This window comes from Atta colombica, unplaced genomic scaffold (assembly GCF_001594045.1).
Source record: "Atta colombica isolate Treedump-2 unplaced genomic scaffold, Acol1.0 scaffold126, whole genome shotgun sequence".
Taxonomy (NCBI): Eukaryota; Metazoa; Arthropoda; class Insecta; order Hymenoptera; family Formicidae; genus Atta; species Atta colombica.
In genome coordinates, this window is record NW_017259213.1 from 2363751 (window position 1) to 2386426 (window position 22676).

Consider the following 22676-nt stretch of genomic DNA (forward strand, 5'->3'; position numbering starts at 1 on the left):
TATTAATTTTTACATACACATATGTTGAAAAAAAATTTAACTATTTTAATATTTTATTATATGCAAAGAAGGATATATGGATTATTTTGAAATTAATTAATTTATTTCATTGATTAAATGTCTTTAATGTTGATTGAATTTTTATGAAATATTATAAAATAATTTCTTTTTAATCTCGTACATACACATGCTATTAATTTTTCTTGTTAGTATTTCTGAAAACCGTAACAAAAAGTCGTTACTTTACCAATGTAGAATATCAATTTATGATTAGTTATAAGTACGGCCAATTGTACAGTCAATTAATCGAATATTCGTAAAATTCTGATTTCCACTATAAGATTTAATTGAAAATGCCAATCGATTTTGACATACCTTTTAATATAATATAAAGACATCTGTAGTTATGACTTGGATCAGGTTTTTTTTTGTCAATAGGATAATTAATGTATTTGGTATGCCATTACACGTGAAACTTTTCTCATGAGCAAGAAATGTAAACGTCATTCCTGCGATCAATAAAAGTGAAAGAAATGTACATTGAAACAGCTGATTAAAACCTTGATTTCTTGCACTTCAGCGAAACTTTCTTACTTCAATGGTTTCATGTATGTATTGTTTGAAAATAAATGTTATGCGACAATGAGTTTCCACTAGATCTCATGTTTTTAAAAGGATAAAATTTTCCTATACAGAAAATAATTTTTAGTAAATCTTTTGTTTTTATTTACAGGTAATATCTCGTTTCCACGTCTGTTTTTGGCAATAAAAAGATATTACAATGATAAAAATTATGATAACAATAATGATAGAATTTTTCGAGTGCATGAGATTAATAGAAACTAATGAAACGAGGTAAAAATTTAGTGTAGTTAATAAATGTAACTACACTATAAATAAAAATCAATGAATCTGAAATACCAATTTTAATCAAATAGATGTACCTTTTAAGAACGATATTCTCTTTTACACGCGAACAAGATGATTTCGAAAGTCTCTGAGTGCTGGACGAAATAAGATACACTGACGACGTCTCGTTAGACGTTGTTCGTCCATTATCAATTCCCCTCGCATTAGCATAAGTCCAACGAGTGACCGCAGCGCATTTATCTAAAACGGGAAGAATTTATTCGCGATTTCAATTATAAAAAAAAATAAAATATAATTATTCGCAAAATTAAGATAACGCGTTTTCCTTTGCCATTTATCGTTTTGCCTATCTCCAGCAGAGTTTCGCAAATAAATAGTGTTATTTGTAAAAATCCATTTGTAAAAATTAATTTCGATTTTCGTAACGGTAAAGTCAACGCGCGTTATCGCTTCGTCGTCACGTTGCCTGCAAGATAATGAAACTGTACTGCCTTTATTAAAAGAATGTAAAAAAGAATAACGGCCGCTCGTCATCGTATCTAATTGTCTGCGGTAATGACTAGGTGCAGCGACCGGCGTAGTGCACTAAAACCTATCCGTCCGTTAAATGGAACTGTGTAAAACGGCAACAAAACGGGATGGAGAGTTATTTCTGGTCGATGGCAGCCTAATTCCATGACGAATTCCCTCGACTCAAAAATGTGCCTCAGAAGAGTACCATTGTCTTTGTCGCGTTAAAACGCGTGACTAATCTTACATAATAGACCTTCTGGACCTTTATTTTTTATCAGATACCCGGAAGATAATACAGATAATTGTGCATAATGCACAATATATTCTTATGTTAATACTTTTTATTATGAAAAAAATTAACTAATCAAAGAAGTCGTTTCAATTAAACGTTCGATAAAAATATTTTATACACTATGTGTAATAAATTCCATAAATACTTGTGAATTCTTGAAAAATTTAAATATAAAATAAATAAAGATATATGTACAAGTACGCTTTATAATGTAATCTTAAATGTTTATCTGAAAGATTACTATCAAGTATCGATAATCAATTTAATTGTGATATTATCATTTCAGCTTCAGTTTATGATTGCGTTTCAAATCCGACAGTAAGCGGCACATAATTAAAAGATGTAGAAAAAAATTTAGAACTTATATTTAGAATTTATATTATATATAAAAATATTATGTACGAAGATATGAAAATCCAACCTGGATCGTACTGGTCCTTTTCTTATTTATTTGCTTTATCTAAAAGAGTTCCGGGCGATTTGAAGAAATCCTAATAACTGCGTCAAGAAAGCAAAACTGCTTGGTAATTCTTTATTATACATTAGATTCTTTATTATATATTTAGATTCAGCAAAGAACTAAAAAGACAAGAATCAAATCCTATTAAAGAATCACTAAGCAATTTTGTCTTCTTAATGCAGAAATACTATTATACTTTATAGCAATTATTTTTATTATGTTTTATACAGATATGATGTTGCTCAGTACAAGTCTGATTATTGTATGTTTTCTTAATGCGCGACTGGCACGAACGTAGTAACGCAAAAATGTCGATGAAGTATGCGATAACCAGCAGAAATAATTTCGTCGAGTGAATAAATTTAATCGTACCGTCGCTCATAATTAAGAATATTATTATAAAAGTTTGCTGCACGCGAACCATTGCAAAAAAACGATGCATTCGTACTAATTAATCATCTCGTCTTCATCCAAGAACACGTTTTAATTTGACGTTATGCCGTGCAATTTTGTGCACCCGTGAAAGTTACGCTCGAAAATCTGATCACAATTTTTTTTGACGATCGTCGCAATCAATGATTATATACGCATTTTTCGCGTGCTACCCACGTGGCTAATTTAATCGGTTGCATAATGGACATGAATAACATTTTAATAAAGTTAACGGCCTTTGAATTTATATAGATATAATTAAAGCTGATTGTATGCGAATGTTGTGATTATTGTTTCCCATCATGTAACAAACAACCTTATCTCGGAATATTTACTCCTTTTAACTCTATATTAGAGTTAAAGAATGGTTACCGGTAGAGTATTTAAGACAATATCTAAAACAATATCTAAAGAATTATCTAAACCACATTCACGTAACATTAATTATTCTTCAAGTAATGATTGCGAGTGCATTTTTTTGAACTTCCATATTGAAATGTTAGATTCGCGTAGATTAATAATTCTCTCGTATACACCGCTGTCGGCGGATAGCGGCGCGTAATATCTTTTTTCTCCCTTCGTAAAATATCATTTTAGAACTCGCGCCGGTAATTTGTTTCTTTCAACAAACGCTTTCCCCGATTTCGCGTAGTCTGGCACGCGAAGATATACAGTACGCGTCGCACATACACACGCATAAAGATTCGTAAACGTTCACGGTCGCGCGTATACGTGCGCGTGCATCCGCGCGAACTGTCTCGGAACGGCGGTATAATTCAATTCCAGGTGGAACTACCTGCCTGACTAGGTACAGCCGTTGCGGCTCGAACAAGTGGAGGCAAATGAGATCCAGTTAAATTTGAGTTTAGTAAGTTAGCGCAAAGTTGGCGCAACTCCGTGGCTCGTCACGCGGAGCACCGAGCACCGGTCTGATAGCGTACACGCGGTGTAATTGCAATTAGCATATATCACAGTGGCGTACTCGGTTTCACGAACTCGCCGGCACGCAATCTCACTGGCGTAGCCAACCTCGAATGTTGAAACAGTCGGCTTTTGCGCGATCGTCTCTTTCAGCGTTTGAGATTTACGAAAAGGATATTTCTCATTATTTGCTTTGCAATCTTTTGTTCCAGAAATTGTAATTTTTTTTTCACGAATAAGTGTATAAGAAATATGTGCAAAGATGAGTGGTACTGTATATATTTGATAAAAATATATATATATATCTATTCTATAAATTCTTTGAAGTTTATCTTTCAAAAGTGAAATAGTATTATATAAAAGTGAAATAATATTTCAGAAGTGAAATATCATTCTTAAAAAGTGAATATTCTATAACTTTTTTGAAGAGTTTCAGAATTTTCATTCTTTTGGAGTAAAATTCAAAGAAAAAATTTAGAGAATATGAAAAAAATTTGTAATAAATTATATACAGAATGAATATTCGATTTGATGAAAGAGAATAATACTATTGCTTATTTAAGTTATGTTGAAGCGTTTAAGTTACATTTTAATAAAAGAATAAGACAACAAAGCTAAATTTCATCAAATCATTTGCTTCCGAAAAAGACATCATTTTCTTTTGTATTTCGCATTGCTTTTAATATCATTATCCGACTACTTTGAGACAGCTTGCATACAAATAGATTCCGAACTCTACTTCGTATGGGAGTATTATAAGCATCTTAACCCGAGTGTGCAATCTCGTTTCGGGATAAGCATAAGTATCGCCTCGAGAATGCTCCGGAATCGCATGGATGCAATAAAATCTCGATGCTGTTATTACGTTATAAAAAAAAATCCTTACGCACGTCTGTGTACCGTATGTTGTGCGAATTCGAAGGACGCAAGTGCGATTTCGCAATTCAGATCGTGGTCCATCCCGATCTGAGGAGAGACGTAAAAATGGCGCACTAACGAAGTAATTACGGTGAGAGCCGTGGAGAATTGGCCGGGCGCTCTAACGACGAGCAATTTGTTGGCAGGAGGAAAACGTTTCCGTGGAAGTTTTAATGAAATGTTTTAATCAGACCTGGTCCGATAATATAAATGCAACGTAATCGTAATTAGCACGCATCACGCGGTCTTATCGGCGAACGCACTGGCGTAAGCGCTAACAATTCGCTCGCGATTTTTGCGCGAAATCCATTCATCCAATCGCGATCGTTCGCGTGATGTCATTGTACCTTAAGAGCAGAAAACACCGCCTTCAGGAATGACAGGAGACACTCCTGCAATTGGAATTCTTCGCAAATTTTTTTCTTTCATCTTGCATTTTTTCAATGAAAATCATTTCGTATGTTTACATCATCTTATCAATATGCATATTGATTATAAATTAAGAACATCAGATAAATTAACACAGGTAAAATAATTTGTAATAAATCGTGATTTTATTCTATTATGAAAATGCAATTTAAATTTTAAGCGACTATCGTAAACATAATTATTTTGAATTATTAAATTGTAGTTCTATTTTTGTAATATATTATCTTTACATTTTCTACTTAATGAATTGAATACTTTTTGTAAGCCGTTATGTCACTATCTATTTTCTCACTATCTAATTTCAAGTGACTATCATAAACATAATTATTTTAAATTATTAAAGTGTAGTTCTATTTCTGTTGATATATTATCTATGCATTTTCTCTGTCAATGAATTGAATACTTTTGTATCATTTATCTCGTTATCAAGTTGATAACAATAATTAAATAACTTACGTTATAATATAAATAAAAATGATTATATAAAAAAATATTCCATAAAAAATAATAAACTTCTCTTTATGAAATAATTACAAAAAAGTTTTTTAACTTGATACTTTTTAGTGATAATAAATTTTAATTGGTTTTGATCCAATGTCGAGACGAATTCTTTGTTGAAACTACAACGAATCTGTTAATCTAATGATTTTTGTTGGACATGAAGGGATTGATATTTTGAAATTGTATTGCTGAGGATGGTTCCAAAGTGAACTGAAATGTATTATTTTTTAGAATAAAGATTTAAGATTGCGTATTAACTACCACGCTGACTCTCATTTGCCCTGATTTTTTTTTTTGGATTTTTTGTTGTTGAATTTGGGAGAGTTCGTAAGAAAATTACATTATTACTACTTGTATATAAAAGTATATGATTACAAAAAAATACATACTATATAATTATCTTATCTAAAATATTCTGAATTAATTTCCACTTAAATGCCGAAACATTTTAGTATAATAAACAAAATGTGATAAATGATGATGAGGTTTTAATAAAAAAATGTCCAAAATTGACATCAATGGAGTGAAAAACAAATAAATAAAGAAATATTACTTTCTTATTTAACCGTTGTATAATCTGAATTATCAAACAGTTATTTCTTCTAAACCTATAACGATTTGTAATCAAGAAATTCCATGAACTTCACGCGTATGACTATGCATTTTCATACCTAGAGCGTGCGTCTCGCTCTAGTACCTTCAACAATCTAATAAGTGTCAAGCTACGGCTGTATATCGCCGGTGCTTTGTCTAGAGAGTTCTTTATGGTCGGTTGTAATACAATTTCGTCTACAAAGTAGTTCAGTTATTTAGAGAACACGTTGTTAACGATTAACGGTTTATTGACTTATTTAGTTCTTATTTCACTGTAACACATTATTCGTTCACAAATATCTCGTATCTTACTTATATATTACATTACTTATATATGCATTATTTGTGTCTTTTCTTTAAATATTTATAATTTAAAACGATAATTAAATTTTTATATTCATTGTGCGTCTGATAGCAGAATATAAAAATGTTAATAAATTAATATCACTAAAAAGAATATTCAAATTAATGTTCCAATTTATACAGTTGATCTTATAAAATATAATAATATTTATTCTATTTCAAAAATTTTTTCAGATAATATTAGAATATACAAAGAGAATTTGCAGTATTTAAATATATCGTGTTTCAAAGTATTCTTTAATTCAATCATGCTCACTTTCTTAAGAATAAAAGTGCATTTGATATGCCAAGGTTAGTTTAGGTTAGGTTAACGCGATATTGCATTTCACGCTTTCCCGATTCTCATTGATCCGTAAATATTACAACTTATTATATGCGTCCATTGAGAGATCTGACTATTATTGCAAGCGAGGAAAATTAGTCATCGTGACTAATTTGTAACAACGAGCCGCGAAACTTGAAGCTTGCCAATTTAATCGAACGGTTGAAGCGCAACGTGAATTGCACGAGCTTTTTCCAGAAAATATCGAAATTATGAGCAAGAAACGATCATTGGTTATCAAACAAATTATAACAGATAAAAATATGATAAACGATTCGTAATACAAAATACTTAAGAACATAATAAAATTACAATAAAAACAATAATTTATATACTTAATTAAATAATACTTTACGACAGGAATATATTAAAGCAAATAAATATGTAAAATATTATTTTTCTATAATATAAAATAATATGCAATAGTGAATACATGAAAATAATACAAAATAATCAGGAAATAAATTTTTCCATATCTAGAAGAGAGAAAAAAAGGATATAATTATTATAGCAACTGATGCTATAGAGATCGGCGTCCGATTGAAACTTTCAAATGTATTGTCATCGTTCTACTTGATAGTTCTTTTCGAGCTGCGTGAATTAATTTACAGCGATGCGGCTCTATTAAAATTATCGTCGTCTGGTTTCTCGTTACGTGAGATAAAACATCTAGTTAGTATTTAACGATTGGTGATAGCAGCCGATCCTTAAAAAAGATATATTCGTCGTAGTAAAATTATCCTTGCGGTCAATTTATAACGGCGCGATTTGATTAGAGCAAAATCTCACGAAACACCGCAAAATTTGCTCGAGACGTTGTAAACGTCGACGTTTACGAGTTCGGTAATATCCTTCGCGGATATGCTCGAGATCGCTTTTTCAGCTTATGGAGCTCATATTTTCCAACAGTATAATGCAAACATGGTAATTAAATATTACGATTAAATATTAAATATTAGGAGAAATAAAATTTGTAAAATTCGTATATTCAACCGAAATGCAAAAATGACATATCGAATACAAAGTTCTATTAGATTTTTAAAAATAATTCTTTGATAAATATAAATAAAATTGTTAATTATTAACTATATATATACACAGAAAAAAATGATATTGTTGAAAATTTAGCTAGATACAAAAAATACCTTATTTTGCCATCAATATAATTATGTAGAATACTCAAACTGATTGCTAGAATATTAAAACATTTTGCAGCATTGTTTAAGATTTCTACGTAATTATTTTGATGATTTAAAAATTATTTTTAGATCTACATCTACTAATTTTTAAATATTTCAGTAAAATATTTCAATGTCCTTTCCATAAATTCTTTAAAGTGAATGAATATTTTATTTACAATTGGATCAGAATTCTATCCGTAATGTTTCATCTGCACCACTTAAATGTTTCTTAATTTATAGTATCTGTTTAATACAATTCCATTTTTTATGTTATTATGTTATCGTTGCCTTTTCTACATTTATGTATAAATCTTGCATCGCCTTATCTTCTCATTTCTAATTGACAATTTATGAATTGTGAGATTCGTTTGGTTGATGATCAGCAATGCGTTGAACACGGTATCGAGCTAATTACTTAAATCAATATTGCGAATGTCGAATATCGCAAAAAAAAGAAGCACAAGAAGCGATTTACGTTTGCACTGTATCAGCCGCAAGTGTGCGGAGGATCGTCTTATCGTAAACGGTAATACTATGTATGCTAAACCGGCGCGGCACCGCCATGTTCGACGGCCGGCAATTACAATTAACAGCAAAACGGGGATGTCGTAAAATGCAATTAAACATTATTACCTCTCGTCTAATGGTCGTCGCGGCCGTGAGCGCACGCACACATAAATACACGGAAATAATGCGCGGACGCGATGCGAGCACGACGCATTGCATGCTTACTTTGTTAGTACCACTCGACGTTGCGCAGTCAATAAAATCGTCAATGTGCGATGCCGTAATTGCGGCATCCGCATACGTCCCGAGGCGTAAATTATGATTTTTAGTCGCGACGCGCGCGGTCAAGCATATGCATTTGACGTTCAGGTTCTTTAATTAAAGACTAAGAATTTACGGCACAGAGAGAGAGAGAGAGAGAGAGAGAGAGAAACGCAATTTTTTTTCGTTACAAATGAAGCGAACTGGCGACATCAGGATTGACAAATTTAACTATCGGTATTATTGCTGCGCGATACGCGATTTGCCGTCCTTAGCAGTAAAACCAAATGTTTGTATTTCATTAAATATCGTTTTATATCCACGTATAATTGCAAACTCTTGTAATTCCGCAAAAATGGATTTTAATTAAAAGACATTCAAGACATTCAATTGTTAGAAGTTATGCCGCCTACATCTTTATAGGTATTGTATAGCAATTTTATTTCATCGGCGTAATCGCTCTGTGCCTTTCTTCTCTTTTCTTTTTTTTTTTTTTTACGTCCGAGCCTTAAGAGAGGTCAGATTCTGAGATTATACCGCATTTCCGTGGACCACTCTGCGAAAGATGCTCCGTAAAACGGCGCGTCCGTGTTTTACGATATTCTCTGTATAATACAAATTCGACGCGGATCGATCGGACATTATTGAGTTCACATGGCTTTCATTCGGTTATATCGTTACTGAAGCGTTTCGGCGATCGGCTTAAAAATAGAGACGTTAACAAAATGAGACACGTTGGCAGCTCGACGGTAGTTTTTGTCGGGTCCGCGAGCGCCACAATGGCGTTCACGAAGGAACGCTTGGAGGACAATGGTCAGTTGATGGTTTTCGTGACCTAGCCCATCCCCTCTCACCTCCTCGTTCCATGCACCATCGAAACGAGATATCGGAGACGCCTATCAAGCTATTACGCGTTGAAGAATTAACGCCATTAGTGACTCGACTTTTCTCGGTGGCCCAATCTTTTTTCGAACCAGCTACTCCATCGCAGAACGAGTCAGATTTCTCGACTCACGAATATATATTATGGCCGTTGTAAAATGGATAAAGTCGTTTATGTAACGATAATTTTTTCCGTTCAAAAGTTTTCTCCTTGCCATGCAAAATTAATAATTTTCAATACAACGCTCGCACGTGAGCGGTAACCTAATTCAAAGAAATATAAAATTAATACGTAAAATTGCAGAAGATAAACCATCCTAAATACATTTTGAAGTTTGACAACGAAGTTACTATCATCCATTGCGCATTCATCGTTATTTTTCAAAATTACATCAAATACAATCGCTCGTGTTAAAATCATCCTTTTCGTACTGCTTGTAATAAACAGGTCTGAATAAAGTATTACCCTGACTTTACGAGTTTCCCCCTCGGTTAGTAGACGCGATAAAAGTTATCGTTGGTTTACAAGGCGCGCGGTTGTATTATAATGCACGAAAAAAGGCAATCAACGATTGTCTCGTTATTGGATTATGATTATTATCCGCTTAGACAAGCAATCAAGAATAATATAAAATGATATAAAAAATGTATAGATTAAAATCTATAGATATAAAAAATAAATCGATTGTGCGATATTGCAATCCAGTTGGTGATTATTAAATTGAGATCGAAGCAAAATAATATACGATTTTAAACATAAATGTAAATTATAAACATTAAAGAGAAAATATTGTTAATTATAAAGTTGAGATAGCGATGCAAACTGCGTTTCTCATGAAATTTAACGACATAAAAATATTATAACGATAATAGATAAAATAATGTAAACAAGAAATTTATACATTTCCCGAAGAAAATAAAAATCATTGTATCTTTCCGTATCTCTAACTTCTTTCTTCTTCTTTTCTTTTATCTTGTTTTCTTTTCTAATGGTTATGCTTAAAATTCTAAAATGTTCTTTTCTTAATCTTTAAAACTAAATTATCTCGTAAATTAGGTTTAAAAGTTAAATTTTTAAAAAACTTCGATATCTATCGTCGTATGCACATAAAAATTGTATTCTCTATCTCTCCGATAACTTTGTGTCCCACTCGACCTTTACATTCTATTTGGAGGATCGGCAATTTCTGGTACCACTTTTGTTCTAATGCCATGTCCAGCGAACGAGATGAAAAAACGACACGCGCTTCTTTCCCTACCTCTGCATTTCCTCTCCCTTCGTACTGCGAGAGAAGTTGCACAGCAGTCGGGAAGAGAAGGAGATGCTGAAAAGGCAAGAGATGCTGAACAGTGCTCATTGGACGGTTGCATCTTATGCGTTGGTCCGGCCCCTCCTATAATTGGTCGCCACTCAATTGCCGCTCATTAGGTAACTGCCTGTTTTTTGCGCCAACTTTGCGACTATGGTCGGAGAGCGATGCGGAGAGATGAAAAAAATAAAAGCTCGTTATCCCCGCTTCTCGCGTCCTTTTCCTGCGCCTTCACGTTTTTCTGTACGTAATAGAACACCCAGACGCAAAGTGCAATCGCTATGTGGCGACTATTAACCGTTTCTACCAATGAAGTTTAATTTTTATCTCGGTTCAACTAATTCTTCATCTTTTTTTGTAGTTCTAAAAATTAGAAAAAGATAAAGAATAAATTGAATCGAAATTGAAGTTAATCATTGCCTGGTAATAATAGGTATATGTCGAATAATAAAATAAAACGAGAGATATTATACGAAAGTAAGAACATTTAAGAAAAATGAATTGTTCAAGAAAAAGACAGATGATAATGGCATTTTATGCACGCATGTCTAGTTCGTTAAATTGTCGTTAAGCGAAAGAGTAATCTTTGTCATAGAGAAAGTACAATTTACTTTTTGTAAAAGGAACGTTTCGTTTGATTCTGCATTAATACTTTCTAAATATATAAAGCCTTGAAACTTGAATGATATGAAAATAATTGCAAGATGGTATTTTTATAATAAAATACGTTCATTTATATTTGATCGACAATATAATGTCAAAACTTTTTCAGAAGTTGAATGCAAACCAGAACCGATTCTCTCGTCTCTCTTCGACACTCTTCAATGAGTCCGCACTCACACCGAGGAACATTAGATTAGTGGCGGATGACAGGTCGGCTGTTCTTTGTCTACGTTGGGTAGACTAACTCCAGCCTTCTTTTTATATCGTAAAATTAGTTGGCCGCGGTTTCCGGTCCCAGTTCTTTCTTCGTCGTGCGTCCTCAGCCATCATTAGCCAGCCAGGGGACTAAATTTGCGACCTTGCCAGAACGCCTCCGCAATCTTGGAACCCGCGAACAGTCTCGTAAATCATTCGCTATGTATACCAAGCAAAATGTTTGTTCTATATTACTATTGAAGTGTTTAATGTTTAAGTTTGAAATTGATGATTGATATTATCTCACTGGATGTTCCGATAAAAATTTCGGAATATTGATTTGGAACAACAAATATGTAGTAGAGATAATTAATATCAGTATAATTAACATGTCAGTAAAAAAAATAAGTGCGGAGGAAAAATTATACGATATAAGAATTTAAATTTTCTAATTTAAAAGAAATTATAACAAAAAAATAATAATTTAAATGTCATTTAAAAAATAAAAAAAAATTTTGTCTACAACAATGAAATGATTAGAAGAGATTCATATTTGTAGGAAAGTTTGTAAAATTATATATATGTTAGAAAGAGAAAATACTGTTTTTTTATAAGAATATCAGTTTCTGGCAATTTATTCTTATGTACAATTTTCCATATACTAACTTTTATGATGTGTTAGCTAGAAAGAGAAGATATTACTTTTAGATTATTTTAGAAGTGATTTATTTTAATATACAATTTACTATAATACAAAGTTTCTTATTACTGCATAAGTAATGTGATGGTTAATAGCGAAACGAATGTACAAATGGTATGTGCAACTTAAAATGAATAAACAAGCACGTAAATCCATTCGCGAATTTGCATAAATGTATATGCATATCTAAAACGCATTTGAATAAATATATTACGTTGTATTTTATATTTTACAGATCACCCTCTTATGTTCTCCATCAACGGAGAGTACATTATCATATTTAAATGGTTATTTGGCGCCTTAAAAGTTTCGTACACATTTGTGAAAGTTCGAAACCTGTTTTGAGAAATTTGTTATTATATGCGCGCAGATCGAACGACGTACGGGATGTATGCAGGAATCGATATCCCGTGTAACTTCAAATTATGTGTTTATACGTTAGCGGTTTCCTGAGTATACGGATCGGGATATAGCGGCGGATTATAAACGTTGTTTGACCCAACGGGACTTGGAATGCACAGACTGATGCATGAATAAGATTCCATGAAATAATACTGAATAATATTGATTTAGTAATAAAAATAACCACAATAATAATCTTAAGACTGATACTAGATATCTTAGATTGATAATAAATTATCAAATAATATAATAATAATATAATTAAATCGGTAATAAAATAATAATATTAATAATAACTTTCAAATTTATAATCAAGTGTTTGTGAAAAATTGATTTTTTATGGAAAATATTGTCCATATAAAGTATATTTTTGCAGATATAGTTTCCTTTTTTTATCAACATGTTACTGTTTCGTATCCTTTTATATGATATAATACGAAACATCTCACATATCTTTTTTTTTTCTATAATTTGGGCTTTATTTTCGTTTGATATTATATTTAAATTCTTGTACCATTCAATTTATTCTGCAGCCTTTATGTAGCCTTTGAGAGTTAGAACTCTACATTCTAGGCCTAAATGATATTACAAATACATATCAGGTTCTACCTTTAATCATCTCAATATCTTATGTTAAAAACCGAAACGAAGAAGTCATAGAACAAATGCACGCATTATAGATTACGATGAGCATCTCGTTAATAATCACAGTACCACTTAAAAACCGTTCATATCATCCGTTGAATTCCGTGAACATTTACAAGGTAATGCAGTCGACCATAATGATGGTGTTTCACTGATGAAACGTATCGTCGGAGCTTACGAAGAGGCTTGCACGTGACGAATTTATCGCCTTTATTATCATCTACCTTATGCTGCACTGAGCAGGGAGTTTTCGTTGACACGAGTGAATTAATCGTCAGCAAAGCTCGTTAACGTGCTTTTCTCGCGAGTGTCACCGTTCACCAATGAGCTCGTAACAGACCTTAACGCAATCTTGATTGGTCGTAAACGAGCATTATTGCAGATGAAATTACGCGCCAGTCGCCTGGCAGCGTAACATTGAGTGTTTATTGTCGGCGCAGAATCAGTCGAGGTGTCTTTACGATCCTAAAATTTATTCTGTAATGTTTTAGCAGAAGTTTCGCAACACATGTTCTCTAATCGCATAAATCATCAACTGTATACTATTGTTTCAGTTTGTTTATCGATCGTCATTTTCTTGTTTTCTTTTCTTTAATAAATTGTTTTTCATTTATATCAAAATTCGAATAATTCTCATTTATGACATTGTAACTTAATTCAATAAATTCCTTCTTATTCTAACAAGTGAGATTCAACTAAATTTTTATCTACAATCTGTACATACAAGCTCAAAACCATGTGCTTTACTGCACTTGTTAAATCACATTAAAAATGAGGTTACAAACCTGTGCTATGCGATAACTTTGTTCACTAAAGTAAGCAAATGTAAAATATCTATCGCATAACTTAAACTCAGGTATCACTTGCATGAAAATGGAAAGCAATTTTTATTTTAAGAAACAAAAAGTAGTCCCCAGATAAGCATCATGTCACCTGATACAAGATACAGCTATTGTTATTTTTGAGTATGCGCTCAAAATGACGAACGGACGGATAAAAAATAATTTAAATAGTTAAAAAAGTCATTATAGCGATTAAATAATACTCCGGGAATCGTTATCGAGTATTTTTACACCTCAGTGGCAGAAAAATGTATATTCTCTCTCTTAGCGCGAAACAGTATCTTTTGATTTTGAATAATTATTGTTTAACATATTTTATTAATAACTAATTTACGAGTCTTTAGATAGGCAATTACATCAAAAATCCACAATAAAAAGATGTGAATTAAAAACTTTATTTAAGTTATTTAACGTGGATATTTTGTTTAACATTTTTACAACAATTTCACATTTTGTTGTTTTTTTTTAAGAAAATTAAGATAAAATCCATATATCTTTAATATTCTCGAACAAATACAAAAACAATCATTAATACATAATAGTTATTAATAATAGTGGCTTTAATAAGAATATAAAAAACATATCAAGTGATCATTTACGTAAAAAAAATAAGGTGATTATTCCAAGATTAAAAAGATAAAAATATTTTTTGCTTAAAGAAAATTGTTTACGGATCTATGAAAGAGCATCTACAGGCGAAAGGAAACGCATCAAAAGTCTGGAGGAACTTTGTATAAATTTATCCCGTATGTATTCGAGCCGCGACGCGAACGATACAGGTGGATATCGTACGGCGAGGGTGTAGTTCATTTCCTTTCACACGATTAGACACACGTGCGTTAAGAAAACATTGCAATATAGCAGATGTTTTCCCGCACGTACTGATCGTTCTTCCTCCGCATGGTCTTTCGTTATATGTCGCGATACCATCCGCCTCTTTCCATCCGAGCGAGAAGATCGGACCTATCGATATATACTTCGCAACTACCTATATATACACATAACATGAAAAGAGTGAATATGTTAATATACACACGTTAAATCTGCGACCGAAACATTCGCATCCACATGTCGGTCTAGTTTTCTAATCGAAAACTTCAGATGAATCGAGAGTGAGATGAATTTTAAACACGACATTGCGAAGGCAATGTCCCGCAAGCGTAGTGAAGTAGAACGATAAAAGTGTACCAAGAGAGAGAGAGAGAGAGAGAGAGAGAGAGAGAGAGAGAGAGAGAGAGAGAAGTGAAAGACGTTAGATCCCTGTTAATAACCGTTATGGACGAGATGTATAGCGAGCTACATAATTACAGGTTTGGATACATTGCTTACTAGTCGGTGCACCCGAGCACGCCCTCTGTTCTCCTTCATTAAGACCGCCGTATTCGGTAGCCGCCTGTTTCTCCTCCAGTAACATCCACCTTAGTCTTCCTTCTCGTTTCCTCAGATATTCCCGAGAGACTCACAAAGTCTTTCATCCTTCGGTATCGACGGGTCTCGCATAGTAAGCGAAGAGGTGCAAAAATTGCGGAAACCGATCATTTTCTTATACATTTTCGCAATTAGCGCACCATGAACGAAGGTTCTTTTCTCCGTAGTGCGATGAATGAGGCAATTTATACCCTCTTCGAATGGAGATATGTCATGGGATTTCTATAATTGTTAAACGATAGCAATTTACGAAGGCGAAGATAACGTGGTAAGCAATGAAGAAAGAAGAAGGGAGATTCCTAGGGCCGGAACTCGCCGCCGGTCGTGGACTAAAGGGCGACATTTAGTTCCAGGGATGTGATGATACGAGACCATCCAAGACCCGAAAAGGAAGCGGCTGCCTATTAATAAGAAACCCGCGTATCTCAACGTCGTTTTCCATGTGGATCCGATCGATTACCAATCTGGCCTGAGGAGGTTACGAGTGGAACCAGCCATTCTCTTTCTCTTTCTCTCTCTCCCTCCGTCCGCACAATCCTCATTTCTACCCTTCTTATTCCCCCCATTCGTGGGACTATCATTTGTTAAGCTGGACAACTTAGTCCCGTCATTACGAGCAATCACACTTGATTATTTTTGTCTACAGAGCTGTGCACCACCCTATACATATTCTCTAGAGATGATCGGGGTCGAGCTCGAGAAAGAGAACAATGCGTGAGGGAGGGCAGGGAGAGCAAGAGAGAGAGGAATATCGCAACAAGAAGAGGAAGGAATCGCAGAGAGATCGGACGATTGAGCGTTCCGCTTGATTGCTAGGATGTGTGCCGGGAGAGCCAAAGGGTGATTTCGTGCGCATGCTCGCGCAAATTCAAATTGGGGAATTAGGCGTTGAAAATGATTCGGCAAAAGAATCGTCGATCGAGATCGCTCGAGAGAGATGTGGAAGAACGATACTCTCGATATAAAAATCGTCGATGGGATGTCCGCGTCTACCGGGTGCGACCTTCGATCGCGGCCTCACTAATCATAACCCGCACCATGCATTGAAAGAAAAATATTCTGAGTTTTGATAAATATTTATTTTAATAATGCCTACTAAACATTTAGAGTAAATAAATATTTGCACAACAAAAAGAAATGATAGTTAAATCAAATAAATGATTCTTGTTTTAAATAAAAATATCTTCGTAAATACAATAAATATTTAGTTGGCCCTATTCAAATAAATGATTTATTAAAATTTAATATATTTTTTCAATATAAGCTCTTGTCCGGTTAAGAAATTTTATTTATCTATTTTCGATAATATTAAAGTGTTCAGCGTAACGCACAATTTTTCAAACACTTATGACAGTTAAAAGAAAAAGTTAAACAAAAGTTGAATATTCATCTTCTATACATGCTACAACATGCGATAAGAGAATTAAAAAAAATTTTATTTTTCATAAAAAAATCAAAGTCATCTTAAATTTTTTAAGTATCATCATACAATTTTTTTCCATAATATTATAGGAATCTTTAAGAAAAATTTCAATCAAATTCTGTCGAAATGTCATTTTTATTGATGTTTTATTGATTTTATTGATACTTAATATCAAATTTGTAACATTATTTATAAAAGCAATACTTACAACTTCTGACTAGACACAGAACATAAACACATACATACACACATGTATTTATTTAATAAAATCAAACAACATCAATAAAAATGATATATATCGACAGTGATTTGAATTCGTTTTGAAGATCCTTATAATATTATAAAAAAAAATTGTATGCTATTTAAAAAATTTAAGATAATTTTGATTTCCTTATGAAAAAAGATTTTTTTCAATTTTTTTATTGCATGATATAACCTGTATAAAACAAATAAATACTCGCCTTTCAATCTTTTTTTTAATCGTCGGAAATATCTGAAAAATCGTGTGGTTATGCGGAATACCCTGTATATTTTACGAATGCGGATACCTGTTATGTATTTGTTATTCTAACATAAAGCGAAGGAAATAAAGAGAGACCTTGTTTTTCAGCCTTTGTTATACAGCCTTGGGTCGGAGATATGTTTTAATAAACTACTTTTAATGAAATACCTTTGTAATATGCGATGAGTCAACTAGCCATATATTCATAACATGAAACTGAAGTAAAAGTTTTAAAATATTTTATTAGTTATATCATGTGTTTCAATATCTATTACGTTTTAACTTTGTATTTTCAACTTATTCCCATTAAAGACACTTCATATTTCTGACTAATATCGTAAAAATAAAAATAAATAGCGCACTTAAGTTTGCTGTAAAAATAGAAACATGTAGACATATGACACATGTAGATAAGGCTTACAATTAAACGGGATCACACTTAAACCAATTGACAACAATTACATATGAAAAAAAAAAACAATAACGGCAAAAATCCATTATACCAGTTAAGTAATCGAATGTAACGAGATAATTACAATATTGCTTTAAATAAAGAATACAGCGAAGAAAGCACTCGCCACGAATACTTGGCCACGAACAAGGCATTAACTTTTACGCGCATGATAATCTCGTAATAGCGAGCCGACAAGCCTTATGCGTTATGATAAGTATGAAAAAAATGTCGGGGGACCCTAGCTCGCGATCAAACGTTCGCGAGCGAGCGCGCACCCGGTTTCGCGTAATTATCACGTCGTTAAACATAATTAACGTTATCGGGCTGCGAGATACGCATAATGCAGGCGTCGTTCGAACGAGTCTTAAAGCGAATACGCACGTGTGAATTTTCGAACAAATCACACGATACGGAAGAAATGTAAAGAATCCATGCAAGAAGAATCATTTAGATTCAACATTCAAATGTTGAAACTTTACATGTGCATGGCAGTTGCGTATTAAATTATTATATAAACTGATGAACCGTATAATTTGACTGAGCGGAAGACGTCAATTATTTGAAATCTTTCCTCGAAAATAGATCGTGTGAATTCGGCTTTAGCGTGAAATGCAACAAACGCAAATTAAATTCTTGATGTGAGAGCTTCGAAGAATTCTCGCGCTTTTTTCGAGATCAGTAGGAGATAAGGTTGCTAGTAAATGCAGTAGTAATACCGTAGAATTCGCGAGATTATCATGACCATTCAACGGTAATCGGCGAATTCGACTATACTTTGCGAATACCTAGAATGAGAAACGCATTTACATATCAGAAATGTTATAGGAATCGAAGCGTTAAGATAATTCAATTAATTATCACAATATTATTCGAGTTGCACTTCGTGTAACAAGGTTATTCAATTACGATGTAGATTACGTTTCACGGATTTACATTAATATGCAAAATAATCAATGAAAAATGATCAAAAGGACGAAACGCTGTGCTGACTGATTTTCAACGCAGCAGCTGAATCAAAAAACTGTTCTTTTTCTATCCCAAATTCTGAACTGGTGTGCATTGATGCATAAATCAAAGTGAGACAGTTATAGTTTGTTTCTTTCTAACTTATTGCACCAATTCAGAACTAGTCTAGAATTCTTCGAAAAAGAACAGATCTAGAGAGTTGTCGAGTTGTTGAAAACATTCCAAGAGCTGCAGCCGCGTGCGTTCCGAGGTCTAATGAGATCGTTAACAAACGAGAACACAAATGATTCCTCTTTTCGTTTCATGGGCTCGGATCGAAAGTTACGTTACTTGCAGGAAGAAAAGCCGCACGTATCGCCTACGGGCACGAAATGAACTTATTAAAAATACAAATAAGCGTGACCGCGCGCCAGGCCCGAGCCAGCGATGCGACACGCATCGTGCGTAATGCGTATTATACGAGGTGGATAAAACATTGTCCTACCGTGGTGGCGGTTAACCTGCCGTGAAATTGGTAGGAGAGGAAAGTCGGACTGACGGCGGCCGAATTCGCATCGTCATCATCGGTTCGTCTTCGTTGCGAGATAAACGCCCACTAACACAGGCGTGCACGTGCACTTGAAGAATGCACTGAGAATGCATCTATGCAATGTGCCTATAAAGGATCCGACGTATCGGTCGCCCGCGTGTTTGTTCAGGATCTTCGCTGATCTCCCTTTTTAGAGCACGTTACTTGAAAGTCATATCGCGATCGCGACTTTTTGCGCTATTATGTTTCATTAGCTTTCGCTAAGACGAGCTGGGAACTCAATTCTCTCGAGCTATTAAGAATAATCGCGAGATTTTTGCGACTTATAAGTATTTAAGAATCACAGTGCAACAAAAAATAAACGAACACGAAGTGTTACATTAACTATTTCAATTTTTTTTTGTTAATTAAGAATATTATTTTCGTATTTACTTCTCAGATATTAATTAAAAAGCATTATATAACAGTAAATCAGTGGATATCGCTGCAAATTATTAGTACTAAATAAGCACTGGTGTGTGAGTAATCAGTGAAATTCAACTAAAAAAGAAAGGAAGTTTCAAGCATTATATAATTAAAATATTTGTACGTCAATTCCAATACCACATACACTTAAATTTATTTAATTTATATACTAAAGCAAGAGTAGCTAGAATTCACGTTTTATTCATTTTTTAGTTGAATTTCACTGATGAATTTACTGATTATCAATAGTATACTTGGAGCTAGTAATTAATGATTATCCACTGATTCAGATTTAGAGAATAAGTAACTTAAATATAAATTGCCGTCTGGAAAAACTTAATTAAATTTAAAACGTTTAAAATTTCATATCACCGATAGCTAACGTATTTTGTAATTTTGTTCATTAATTTCTTTTAACACGATACTATTAAAAGTGATATATATATATATATATATAGATACAAGACTGTGTGGATACGCAATAAGTAAAAGGGTTTGAAAAGGGTTTGTCGATCTAAACTGGAACTTAATACATAAATAATATTTCGGTGTGAATGTATATACATATCCAGTTCTATATAAATAATTGCGCACCAAAATCATTTTCAGTTTTTAAATGTAATCTTAATTCGAACTGGGATAATAATGTTATAAATTAACTATAATAAGTCTCTTAAAAAGCTGTAAAGAGGCTAATAAGCACTTTAAAAAGCACTTAAAAGCTGCAAATAATTTATTGTCAAAAATAATATTGTTCTACATTAAGATTCAAAATTTATGAACGATTTAAAATTTAAAATTAGTAACTCAGTGTATGAGAATAAATCGAAACCAGATCTTTTATATTATAAGTACAATATTTTCTTGAAGTACGCAATTGGTAGATTCAAACTTCCGCTCGATAGTTTCCTTGAAAACTAGAAAAGGAACGTTCTGAAGGGAAACGAACGGTTATTATTTCCGAGATCTTTATTACGACAATCAAGAGCCTACCTGTAGGCCATTTCGACCATAATTTTCTTCCGCGTCTTTCTCTATGGTCGCAAACCATGTTCTGAAAACCCATGTTTATTTCCCATTCCTTGCCATGTCACATAAATTCTCTAATTTGTAAATGTGTATACTGTGAAAACTCGATGAACTCGAGAAACTCAATATTCAATATGAAATTATATAGTCATAATCTTCCGTAAAATCCTAATCAAAGATTAGCAATTTATCTTGACTTTCGCTGTATAGCAGAATTTAACTTTCTAAATATGAAAATGTCTTGGAGCTTCTTAGAATTCTATTATTTGTAAAATGTTTGATTATTTCAGTATTCTTTGGTAATAAATTCATAACTAAATTACATACATTTATTTATAGTATGACATACTTCATTGAGAAGTGCTGAAAAAAATTATTACCAAAAAAATTTCGGTTTTGTAAACAATTTATTAAGGTTTTGTGTTTATTATAATACAAAATATTGTACATAGTACAAAGCAAGATTTTTCCAGTGAAATTTTATGATTATTTTTGAATGATTACAAGTATTTAATTACAAAATGACGTACAAAAAGAAAAAATCAATTATAAAATGAAATTTTATATATTTTAAATTCATGTTCTCTGATAATTACGATAAAATTAATTTAATTTTAGTTAATATTCTTTAATTGATGCTTAAGAAACAAACGACATCAAGACGATATTTTCATCATAACTCACGTTAAGTTGAAACGGGAGAAATTCTATTTTATTATCTCTTGCATAGAGTTGTTACAAATTTGACAGACTGTTTGTACTCGAATGGTAGGTCGTTTACGTGGGCATTCGTTCAATTTGTCAGAAGCAGAAGAACCGCAAAGCGGATTCGGCGTCGCTTCCTGTCGTCTGCGCCGACCGCAACCGCTTCCCAAGAGCAATAAAGACCACAAATCCCGGTTTCTACGGAATTCCCGCTCTGGTTTCCGCGCCTTTCTGTCAGTCCTATTATTAAGGGACATCAAGGAAGTTAGAGAACTTGCGTGGGTGGCCTGCGCGCGAAACATCGAAAATTGAACCAGGACGGAAAAATCGCTTGAAATATCCGTAGGTAAATAACGACTTTCATAGAAAAAGATGCTTCCGGATCATAAAAAAAAATTACTCTATATCGTTTCCTGAATAATATGAACAATTAAACATAAAGAAATTAGTAAATCTTAAAATAAAACTTTTATCTGTATACAATATTAAATTATGCTGTTATTATATATGTAGGTATATGTTTTTTTCACCATCTATTCATTAGTCAATCGTAATTAATGATAAATAGTTGCGAATATAAAAAGAATATAAGAAGAATATTTGAATGATTTTAATATCTTGCTCAGTTAATTACTCACAGGAAAAGGACGAACTGTCAAAAACCCAACTGTCCTCTTCCGATTTTAATGAATTTTTAGTATGTTATTCTCCAGACAAAAATAAGCGATACGTATTTTTTTATATGTGCCCATATGAACTTTTAAGGGGTAAAACACTTCTTGGAAAAAAATTGATTTTTCTCTTTCGAAGCAAATACCGTCGAACTGTAAGAGATAGAAAAAAATTTCTGAAAATGAAAATTGAATGGCTTCAAGAGTACTTTAGAACTATAATAAAAAAAAATTTTTTTTAATTATTTATTTCTAATAAAAATGATTTATTTATAAAGAAAACAATTTTCCAGCGATATTC

The 22676-nt window shown here is 32.8% G+C and overlaps 1 protein-coding gene across 1 annotated transcript in view; it reads left to right on the top strand.

Annotated features, from left to right (window-relative positions):
- LOC108694984 (homeobox protein aristaless-like) overlaps window positions 1-22676 on the top strand; it is a 136485-nt gene that overhangs the window by 22554 nt on the left and 91255 nt on the right. The gene's annotated exons all lie outside the window — the stretch shown is intronic.